Source organism: Scylla paramamosain, chromosome 7 (assembly GCF_035594125.1).
Source record: "Scylla paramamosain isolate STU-SP2022 chromosome 7, ASM3559412v1, whole genome shotgun sequence".
NCBI lineage: Eukaryota > Metazoa > Arthropoda > Malacostraca > Decapoda > Portunidae > Scylla > Scylla paramamosain.
In genome coordinates, this window is record NC_087157.1 from 20,345,219 (window position 1) to 20,357,460 (window position 12,242).

The 12,242-nt window shown below is 40.8% G+C and overlaps 1 long non-coding RNA gene across 1 annotated transcript in view; it reads right to left on the reverse strand.

The window, feature by feature from the left end:
• Window positions 1-279: 279 nt before the first annotated feature.
• Window positions 280-12,242, reverse strand: part of LOC135102197 (uncharacterized) — a 56,318-nt gene continuing 44,355 nt past the window's right edge. The window contains exon 3 of the long non-coding RNA XR_010269586.1: window positions 280-480. This is a non-coding gene — a long non-coding RNA (uncharacterized LOC135102197). The remainder of the gene's footprint in view (window positions 481-12,242) is intronic.

The following is a 12,242-nucleotide window of genomic DNA, read 5'->3' on the forward strand; positions in this document are numbered from 1 at the left end:
CATTATAGAAAACATATGATTTCGTATCCTTCTTTTCTCTATGCATACATTAAAATAAGCACACGAAGACTGGAATACAAAAATTATAGTTTTGAAAAAGATTCTCGGTCAATCCTCAAAGGACTTTTTTCCCTGTAAGATGTTCCAATGAACATTATAAACTAAATTTACATTCTGTCTTCTTTCACATATATACCCTAGGAAGGCAGAAAAATGGGAGACAAAAACAACGCATTGGAAAAAGGTTTAAACTAATCCTTCAATGGATAACACTACTGACACGATACCATGGAAGCACATCCTTTCTTTCCTTCACAGATTCGTGGGAAGCTGACAGGAGAAAGGCAGGCAACAGGTTTCAGTTGAAATGAAAAAAAAAAAAAATCCAAAATAGAGGGCACATGATGTAATGAAGCAGGTACTCACTTTCCTCCTGCATGTGTTGGGAGTGTTCACCGCGGCACCACCTGCCATCCTTTCCTGAAAATATCAAAACATCCACATAAAAAAGTGATGCAGCTTCACTATTCTAAAAAGAGCTAAAAATGAAGCATCATAAACAGAACCACCAGAAATCATTTACTGCATGAGTTAACAACATACACATGAACAAAAGAGGAAAGAATAAATACTGAACAAAAACACGAAATGTCATAAATAAAACGTGTCAAATTCCTCCAAGCAAGAACACATGGATACATGGAAAACAACACTGAAAACAGAACACACTTCAAACGCTGAGAATGTTAAATATGCACAACAGCTGCAACAAAATAAAACGAACAAACACCATTACATATATAACAAGATCAAATAAGAAAATAAAAAGAAGCAAAAATAATAAATGTAAAGCTTGCCAACATTCAGCGGTGTCTAGAATATGAAGGTGGTAGTTAAGTGAGACTGAAGAGGAGGAGCACAAGTCATGCTGCGATTGATGCATGAAGGCAATCAAGGGAGAGGGTCGCACAGAGGAGGCGGGACGCAAGGCGCCTTCAGGCCAGTCACTGCTGGTGTCCCTCGCCTCCCCTTCCTGCCTCGCTGCGAGGTGAAGGGGCCACTACCACCGCTGCCTCAACACTTACACTACCTTTGCGTCTCAACACTGAAATGCTTCAATGAATGGGAATGAACGGGAAAGTAATGGTCACTTAGAATTGCTTATAACAAGTACATGTTACTAAGTGTTTTAAATCAATCTGTCTGTCTGCGTCTGTCTGTTTATCTCTGCCTCACATGTTCACTATAATGCTCTGTAAGAATGAGCATCCCAATCTCTGTTGCTTTGTTGCAGCGCATCTATTTGTATTAATGTTGTGTGTGTGTGTGTGTGTGTGTGTGTGTGTGTGGGTGTGTGGTGTAACATTACGAGTGGAACAATATTTACGAGTATGGGTCAGTAGGTCTGTCTTCTGGTATATTTAGTAGTTTTAGGAAATCAATGACAACTACGTATTGTGCACGAAAAATGGCATACCGTAAATACGAGGCCATGAGAGAAAAATATAGTTAGGTCACTATGTTTGCATTTTCTTCGCTTACAGTAATTGTTATCACGAAAGAATATACGAGTAACGGAAGAGGCATACGTTTATATTGTGCAAACATTGCTGTATTAATATCCCACTGACTAATTCAGTTAGACTTTTGGTTAAGTACTCACTGCAGGGCACGATAAACTATTTATTAAAGTATTTTACAAAAAAATTGTGAAAATATATTCATTGGAATGAAATATTCCAGTTTCTGCCGCTATTTAAAACTACTTTGTCCATGTCTGTGCCTGCCCGCACATCCATCTGTCCCTCTGTCTATTTGTCTGTCTGTCTGTCTGCTTCCTTGCCTTCTATTTTTGCCTGCCTGCCTGTCTGCCTGCTTCTTTGCCTGCCTATCCTCTTCAAGTTATCCTGACTATTTCCCTGTCACCCTGTCTGTCTGCCTGCTTTCTTTCTTTCTTTTTTGTATGTCCATCCACCTCTTTCCCCGCCCGTTAGTCTGTCTGCCTCCTTGCTTGCTTGCTTGCTTGCTTGCTTGCTTACTTGCTTGCTTGCTTGCCTCCCTGCCTGTCTGTTTGACCGTCTGCCTTCCTGCCTACCTGTCCCCCCCTCCCTCTCTCTCTCTCTCTCTCTCTCTCTCTCTCTCTCTCTCTCTCTCTCTCTCTCTCTCTCTCTCTCTCTCTCTCTCTCTCTCTCTCTCTCTCTCTCTCTCTCTCTCTCTCTCTCTCTCTCTCTCTCTCTCTCTGATGATTAACTAAACAAGTCAAAACATTATTTAAACCACTACTACGAAATACCAAGGTACTTGAAGGCTTGTCTGTAAGTGGTATCAGTGTGAACAGGTTACATCACGCTCCTATACAATCATGATTTACGCAGCACACCCTCCATAGTAGGTTGGCAGGCACTTCCCACACGTTAAGGAGTCCTTCTTCATTTCGCTCTCTAATTTAAACTTCTTTATACAAATGAAATTAAACTTCGGGATTTAAATGGTAACTTTCTTTCTTATCGCATAAACAAAAATGTGCTGGACAAATATAACGAAAATATTTATATTAAACAAAAAACAATAATAATATTCGAGCCACACTCCACAGTAACGAAAGCTTTCATAGATATAGGAAAATATTGCAAAGATCGCACTGAAATATTATTTATCGCCGTACAACTACCATACCTAATTCCCGGGATCAGACTCATGCAGGATAGAAAAAGATGAAACACCAATAAATATATATATATATATATATATATATATATATATATATATATATATATATATATATATATATATATATATATATATATATATATATATATATATATATATAGCAGAGAGAAGAAAGGATAAAATGAAAAACAGGAATATAAGGGTGACGGAAGACAGGCAGGCAGGCACTCAGGGAGGCAGGAAGGAAGGAAGGCAGGAAGGAAGGAAGGAAGGAAGGAAGGAAGGAAGGAAGGAAGGAAGGAAAGAAGGAAGGAAGGAAGGAAGGAAGGAAGGAAGGAAGGAAGGAAAAAGACAAAAACAAGTATCAATATAATAAACATAATAAATAATAATAAATAATAAACAAAAATAATGACAGGGAGATACATTACATTGCACGTGTATCTAAGAGTGAACATTACTCACGGCTCACCAGCACTCCCCGGCACACAGCTAATCCTGGCGCTAGTGAGGGTCTGAGGAGGAAAGACGCTTACTTTCCCTTGGCTTACAAACGAAAGCGTGCTCTACCGTACCTCCCATCAGGAAGCCACGCTAATTGGGTATTAAAAGATGGAGTGTGCTTTTCAGTATTTCTATTTCAGGAACACCGCCACTAGAACAACTAATTGCTTACTGTCCAAGGCAGGTACAGAGAGAGAGAGAGAGAGAGAGAGAGAGAGAGAGAGAGAGAGAGAGAGAGAGAGAGAGAGAGAGAGAGAGAGAGAGAGAGAGAGAGAGAGAGAGAGAGAGAGAGAGAGAGAGAGAGAGAGAGAGAGAGAGAGAGAGAGAGAGAGAGAGAGATTTCCACGGCAAAGTAGAGATAACGAGGAGATAACGACTGCACTTTCTATAAATACCTAAACCTGCAATTCATTACGTGTATCAGAATGTCTTCTTGCAAAGGAAACTACTCCCAGCCTCCCACTCTCTCCTGTTCTGGCACCTGATCCCCGCTGACGCCAGGCATGTTGTGCGTTACCCAACTAATTATTAGCAGTGCTCTCTCTCTCTCTCTCTCTCTCTCTCTCTCTCTCTCTCTCTCTCTCTCTCTCTCTCTCTCTCTCTCTCTCTCTCTCTCTTTCTCTCTTATATATGATCTCCCATGAAGGCACTGAAAGCTCACACACTGCCCAAGTATCCATATCCACGTGTGATCGTGACATGTCAGTACTCGAGATATTCACTAAATCTTGGGGAGTCTGAAAGTAGATGACACTGGAGCTCTGACCAGGAATCTTGGATATCGTCTTTGAGTGCGTGATGCAGCTGGCTACAGGATGATGAGATAAAATCATTATGTCTATAAACTATAGGCTTGAGCATTCTGCAATACCGTTGAATATATATATATATATATATATATATATATATATATATATATATATATATATATATATATATATATATATATATATATATATATATATATATATGTATATATATGTATATATATATATATATATATATATATATATATATATATATATATATATATATATATATATATATATATATATATATATATATATATATATATAATTACAATAAATGGGCTTGTAAATACAAAAAATTTAAACATTTGCAATACCCAAAGTCGTGGGTGTTGTGCACGTTTTAATGTTTGTAATATGTAATATTTATATTAGCAGAAAAATTCCCATTTTCCTATGATAAAAAAAAAAAATGCATGCACACAAAACTGTAACAGAAAAATAGTACGAAATAAGCTCTAAATTTCAAGACTATTCTTGGATAACATTGTTTTGAAGTTATGTATTACCGCCATACACTATAAAGGAATTGAATATAAGTTGAAATAAAGTAAATGATCTTAATTGTAATTGCAAACTCGTGAAACGCGTTGCTATACAACATTTATATATCACAAAGTTATCAACTACTAGTACCTATATATATATATATATATATATATATATATATATATATATATATATATATATATATATATATATATATATATAGTCTTTTTACTCTGACAGGCGATGCTACTGTTACGACGACGACGATGAGAACGAGGACGACGACGATTAGAGGCACAGCACGAACGATGGCAAAAACAGCAGTGGTGACTTTTGTAAAGTTTAGCACCAGCAGCAGCACCAACAGCAGCAGCAGCAGCAGCAGCAGCAGCAGCAGCAGCAACAGCAGCAGCAGCCGCAGCAGCACCAGCAGCAGCACCAGCAGCAGCACCAACAGTAGCAGCGGCAGCAGCAACAGCAGCAGCAGCAGCAGTAACAGCAGCAGCAACAACAACATTAGCAACAGCAACAACGGCAGCGGCAGCGGCAGCAACAGCAGCAGCAGCATCAGCAGCAGTAGCAGCAGCAGCAGCAGTAGTAGTAGTAGTAGTAGTAGTAGTAGTAGTAGTAGTAGTAGTAGTAGTAGTAGTAGTAGTAGTAATAGTAGCAGCAGCAGCAGCAGCAGAAGCAGTTGTTCTGATATTTATTGTTGAAGGAAGTAAAAGCAGCAATACCAACAAGAGCAGCAAGATCAGCGAGGGCAACAGCAGCAGCAGCACCAGCTTCAGCAGCACCAGCACCAGCAGCAGCAGCAACAGCAGCATATTAAGTGTAATAATCTCCAACAGATAGAACACGCGGTGAGAAGTAACACGAGGTATCCTGGACAAACACCTGTCCACCTCGGCCCTGCAGGAGCACCTCACCGGCCAGTGTTCTTTCAGTGTTAATTCACATCTCAGTCCTTTATGTATTGTTGTGCCGGCGAGGCAAGACGCCTTGAGGAGCGCCACGCGCCAGACATTCCTTCCCGGGCTGGTTTTCAACCTACGTCTGTCTTCACTTGTTAAATATAAATGTGTAGCAAGAAATACAATTACCGTCTTTCCTTCGGTATTTAAAACTATTAATGTCTTTATACATTTGGTATCCTTTAATCCATGCTTCCATTTTTGGCATTATTTTGGTTTCCTGCTGTAGTTTGTACGTTCATTATAAGAGTGAAATATACTCTCAAGTGTGAAAAATTGCGATATCTATAAACACAGCCCATCACAGGTCAAACTTAGCCTGGTGGTCTTCTAAGACAGTTTGGTGGTCTGATTTGGTTGGTGATAGGGTATTCAGAGTGGGGATAGTAGGAGTACTGCACACTCACCTCCCTTGCTCCCCAGTCAAAATTCAAGTCAGGTTGGTGGAAGACTGGGAAGGGTAGGGAGGTGCTGCACACTCACCTCCCATGCTCCCCAGGTTACATTTGTAACATCAGTCAGGTTGGTTGTTTTTGGAGTTGCCGGGATCAGTCAGTCAGGCCCCGTCAGTCAAGGGTAGTGCTACGCACTCACCTTGCCAAGATCAGAGGGGTGGTGATGGTGGTGTGTACATTTGGAGTTGGTAGGATGAGTCACATTGGTGGACAAAGTCAAACTGGGAGACTGGGAAGTGTAGGGAGGTGCTGCACACTCACCTCCCGTGCTTCCCAGAGGCGGTCAGGATGGTGGGTCTTTGGAGTTGTCAGGATGAGTCACGGGAAGTGCTACGCACTCACCTTGCCAGGATCAGTTGCCAGGGTGGGGAGTACTGGTGGTGGTCGGTACAGTTAGAGTTCCTAGGATGAGTCAGATCGGGGATCAAAGTCAAACTAGAAGGCTGGGCAGGGTAGGGAGGAGCTGCACACTCACCTCCCGTGCTTCCCAGGTGGGGTGGTGGTCTTTGGAGTTGTCAGGGTCAGTCAGGTTGGTATTGTTTTATTTTTATTATTTATTGTTGATTGCCAGACTCAGTCATTTTATTGAGGGGGAAGTAGGAGTTTTATTGTTTTTACTTTATTTATTTTTGTTTTTATTTATTTTTTATTTTTCATTTATTTTGGGAAGGGTAGGGAAGGGTAGGGAGGTGCTGCGCACTCATCTCCCATGCTCCCCAGGTTACATTTGTAACATTTGTTGTTTTTGGAGTTGCGGGGGTCAGTCAGTCAGGCCCACTCAGTCAAGGGTAGTGCTACGCACTCACCTTGCCAAGATCAGAGGGGTGGTGGTGGTGGTCTGTACATTTGGAGTTGGTAGGATGAGTCACATTGGTGGTCAAAGCCAAACTGGGAGACTGGGAAGGGTAGGGAGGTGCTGCACACTCACCTCCTGTGCTCCCCAGAGTCAGTCAGTTTGGTGGTCTGTTGCCAGATTACAGTAAGATTTGTAGGTCAGTCAGGTTGGTTGTTTTTATGGTTGCCAGGGTCAGTAAGGTAGGTGGTAGGGAAGTGGGACACAGAGTAGGAGGTACTGTTGGTCTGTACATTTGGAGTTGTTCTTTGAAGTTGCCAGGATGAGTCAGGTCAAACTGGGAGACTGGGAAGTGTAGGGAGGTGCTGCACACTCACCTCCCATGCTCCCCAGGGCCAGTCAGTTAGGTGATTACATATCTGTAAGTCAGTCAGGTTGGTTGTTTTTGGAGTTGCCAGGGTCAGTCAGTCAGGGTCAGTCCAGGGAAGTGCTACGCACTCACCTTGCCGAGATCAGAAGGGTGGTGGTGGTGATGGTCTGTACAGTTGGAGTTGCTCTTTGGAGTTGGTAGGATGAGTCAGATTGGTGGTCAAAGTCAAACTGGGAGACTGGGAAGGGTAGGGAGGTGCTGCACACTCACCTCCCGTGCTTCCCAGGTGGGTGGTGGTCTTTGGGGTTGTCAGGGTCAGTCAGTTGGTATTGTTTTATTTTTATTATTTATTGTTGATTGCCAGACTCAGTCAGTTTTATTGAGGGGGGAGTAGGAGTTTTATTGTTTTTGTTTTATTTACTTATTTTTTCATTTATCTTTTTTTTATTACTTTTATTATTTTTATACCTATATATATTTTATTCTTTTTGGTCTGGCAGTCCGTAGACTTGTGGAGAGAAGGGAAGTGCTGTGCACTCACCTCCCTTGCTCTCCCGAGGTCCGAGGTGGTAAGGAGGTTTTTATTTATTTTTATTTATTTATTTATCTTTATTTATTTATTTATTTTATTTTATTTATTTATTTATTTTTTTGCGTGGTAGGTTAGGAGACAAGGGAAGTGCTATGCACTCACCTTAATTCTTTATTTATTTATTTTTTCTATCTTTTGCCTGGTAGGTTGGAAGAGAAGGGAAGTGCTATGCACTCACCTTTATGTTTTATTCTGTTAGGTGGAGAGAAGAGAAGTGCTATGCTCTTACATTTATTTTTTTATTTTTTTTTTTGTTTTTTATTTTTTTTTATTTTTATTATTTTTTGCCTGGTAGTCCGTAGACTTGCCAGGGTTAGGTAGGGAAGAGAAGGGAAGCGCTGTGCACTCACCTCCCTTGCTCTCCCGGGGGCCGGTAAGGCGGTGCCTTCCTCCCCTGGGGAGGGGTAGGGAGGTGCTGCGCACTCACCTCCCCTCCTCCCCGTGGGCAGTTCCATCACACATGGTGATGGAGGGATGCTCTTTCAAGGTTTTTGTGAGTTCCGAGAGGGGGGTTCGAACCTACGCGCCCCTCACTTCCCTCACGCCAAACTCAAAGTGCATCACTCTACCCACTGGGCCACGAGGGCCCTTTTTCTTTTTTTTAAAGTTGGTCTATTTCCCCATCTTCCCCATCTTTTTTGTAAAGTTGCTCTATTTAACCACCTTATGTTCACGCCAGTATGTATTAAAGAATTATGATGTGAATTAGTTTCATAACGTTATTTATTTATTGTATTTTGTATGGGATATGACCGCTGGCATCCCACACACACTGGGTTCCCAAGACTGTCACTACGCCATGAAACCCCAACGGTAAACAAGATATATTTGAACACATCATTTCCCTTCCTGTGTTCATGCAGCACCAAAAGTTCAATAAGAAAAACTGCTGCTCATTCTAATGTGAACGTTCATCCCACAGTGATAATTAGATAACTGTTGACTTTTGGGAGTATGTCGTGGAGTACAAATAGCAGTAGGTAAGATCAGAGAACTTTACAGAGGCAGGAATTCCTTGGTTATGAAGCAGCCTTCTGGAACCCTCCCCTGTGCTGCACCACCACCACCACCACCGACAACAACAACAATAACAACACACCATTACACCTGTCCATCCTGCAGCACGAGAATGACTCAGCCCAGAGAACCACGGATTGCTTTATTCGTAATTCACGTCCACTCTCAACATAGACATCAATCAAATTATGTCACTGAAAAAAGTTGGTGAAGCACTCACTTCTTCACACAGGCTTTACTACCTATCAGCAGGATGAAAGCTTCCGACTGGGAGGAAGGGCGGCGTCGGGAAGGATTAAGAGAGAGAGAGTAGGGGGGACCAGCGGAGGCTGGAAGTGTGGTTATGCTAAATAGGTGTAAAAAAGAATACTGCATGAAAAAGAAGAAAGACCTGTGCCCCTCCCACCCCTGCTCCCCGCGTGAGGCGATACGTGCTGAAGTGGTAATGTTGTTGTTGTTATTATTTTTTTATTATTATTATTATTATTATTATTATTATTATTATTGTTATTATTATAATATTATTTATTATTATTTTTACTATTATTTATTATTATTATCATTATTATTATTATTCTTATTATCATTAAAATTATTATTATTACCGTCATCATCGTCATCGGCACCATCATTGTAGTGTAGCTGGTTTGTGTCCTTTTATTTCCGCGTCGTATCTTGTAAGCTGTAAGTTTTAATAGTTCAGTATTTGTAACGATGGAGACCTTGTTTTTTATTCTTTATGCTCTGCACGGTGTCATTGGCATTTACATCTATATTTCCTACTGTTTTTTTTTCTGTTACTTATGTACTGAATCTATTTGTTTTGTAGAATTTATTTATTACCATACAACTTGATTTTCGCTCAAGTTAACATTTATGTAGATTTACTTATTTGTGTTGTGTAGGATACTTTCTTCTTAAGTGTGTTGAGGTTTGTGTTTTTCTTCTTTTATGTTCACTAGGTAACGGTGCACACAGGAATTATAAATGTTACTAATAATGATAATACTGATTATGGATGACAAACTAAACTGATGAATAAACATCGAAAAATTCATTTTAATAAATCACATTTTGCATAGTGCTTTATAAGAAGCGCTGCGCACATGGACTTTAGAGATGCGATGTACCTTAAACTTAAAATGAAGCCCTAAGGCAGAGTGAGTGGTGGGTGGAGCTGAAGGCAGTGCACTCAGGGTTCCAAGATTACTGAAGCAGAAAAAGGCCAAAGCCAACAAAAAATAAATAAAAATAAAAAATAAGACAAAATGGGCAAACGCAATACAAAAAGATCCAAAAACATGCAGTAAAGAAAACCCCAAAGTTGATATTATTCCACTTCAGAATTTACCAAATATTACACGATGTGTACTGAGCACTGGGCTATAGCGGACTACTGGAGTGGCGATCTGTGTATACAAGTGCCACGTACTTCGTCAGTCCTTCGCCTAGGCCAAAAAAACGGAAACGAATTCAGAGAATTCAATTCCAGTGTGAGAATACCGACAGTGGAAGAGAGTTACTTGTAACGGTAATTGCTAGGCAACTAGGCCTAAGGCCATACAGCTCCCGACGCCTCATCTGAAACCTGACCCCAATGCAATGTACACTAACTGAGATTGGTGGGTTCAGGAGTGAATGCAAAAATACTAACAACACATTATGAAAACGTTCTTGGCACAAAGAAGTGGCCGTGTTCATGACGTGTACCATATACCTACGTCCCTACTTCATAACCATGAGGAAGGACTTTCGCTCTGCAGGCATTATGTTATTGTAGCAGCAATGTCATAACAAGCTAATCGTTATTATTCCACACACTTGACCTTTGCTGAATATCATTTAAGTATTTTTTTTCCTCATATAAAATTAATCAATGAGTGCACGCGGGCCACACTAAATCAACTGGCGCGCGGGCCTACAGTTCAATGACACTGCTCTAGACATTTTTCTTTCCCACTCGACATAAATATAAACAACCAGAACGATCGCTTTTGGGGGATGGAAAACGAGTTTACCAATGACTCATAATAACAAAATATACGGTACTACCATAAACAGCACCCTATCAACGTACTCCTGGCTTGTTCATGAACACAGGTAGCTGTTGATAGGAAGCCTTAAATTACATCAGCCGCTTGAAAAAAAAAAAAAAAACACGCCAGAGTTCAGCCGTGGACTCGCGCGTCATCAGCATCATCACCCAGTTGATTTGTCCAATTTTCCCTTATTGTTATTCAATAGCAATAAGAGAAAATGGGAAAAACTGCAAGGATAACCATGGTAACAGAAGGAAAATAAAGGAAAACATACGTGCACTCGACAACTTGAAAAAAAAAGTTTTGTCTTAGGTGGCGGTGAACAAACTTACCATATTAAATAAACTTGTTATGGCCAAATGGAGCATATATAAGCAACATATTAAAAAAAATAATAATAATAATAATGTAAATCATGGCAAACTAGATATCCTTAGACCAAATGCATGAAAAAAGCCAAAAATTGTGTTTTGGCCTAAAAAAGGCGAATCTGGCAGTCCTGATCTCCGACAACGTGACGTCATGCGCGGAAAATTGAAAAAAAAAAAGTGTAACAAAAGTGGGCTTGCTGGGTTCTCTATACTGTGCCTGGCGCTTTCAAGGGAGGCATCAGTCAATCAGGCTCCGGCTACCATGCGACTCCTATAAGAGTGCACTTCTCGTAAAGGAGCGCCGCACTCCTGCAGCAGTGACCCGTGGTACCTCAAATCCCTATGACAGTCACTGATTGGGTCCTTGAGTTTTCAATGCCCCTCACAGCTAATTGTTCATCATGTGATGAGAGGAGGAGGAGGAGGAGGAGGAGGAGGAGGAAGAGGAAGAGGAAGAGGAAGAGGAAGAGGAGGAGGAGGAGGAGGAGGAGGAGGAGGAGGAGGAGAATAAAAACAAAGCCCAAACAGCAAAAGTTCCTGAGGTCCTTAATGGGCTGTTTGGGTAACTACTCTACGCTAACTAGTGGAAGAGACAAACAGGATAGCACAGAAAGAGGAACCAAACGAATACAAAAGAAGTCCAAACAGTAACAGACCAAGAGGTCCTTGTAAGTCTGTTTGGGTAACTATTCTACTCTATTAGTGGTAGAGAAAGGATAGCACAGAAGAAGGGTCTTTCCATCCTCCACCCCCTATCCCTCCAGGCAAGGCTCACCTGAAAAAGGAAATGGTACCATATTGTACAGAAAAAACAACATGGACTGTGAGAGGAAACTAAAGAAAGACAGGAGGACTACTTCGACCACATACAATCTACATGCCAGCACGGACAGTATGGAGTGAACGTGTTCGTTATTCAGACATGAACAATGACAACCAGGAATTATTGTCTACATACTTGTCAAGACAGGTTTTCAATGAGTGAACAGTACCTGAGTTAACGACGCTTGATGGAACACAATTCCACATATTTATGACACGATTGAAGTAAAATGTTTGGCTTCATTTGTTTGAAATCACTTACCTAATTTTTACTATTGTTTCTTGTAATAATAGACATGTTGAATCTTAGGAAGAATTCCGGTCTGATATTTGTGAAAGC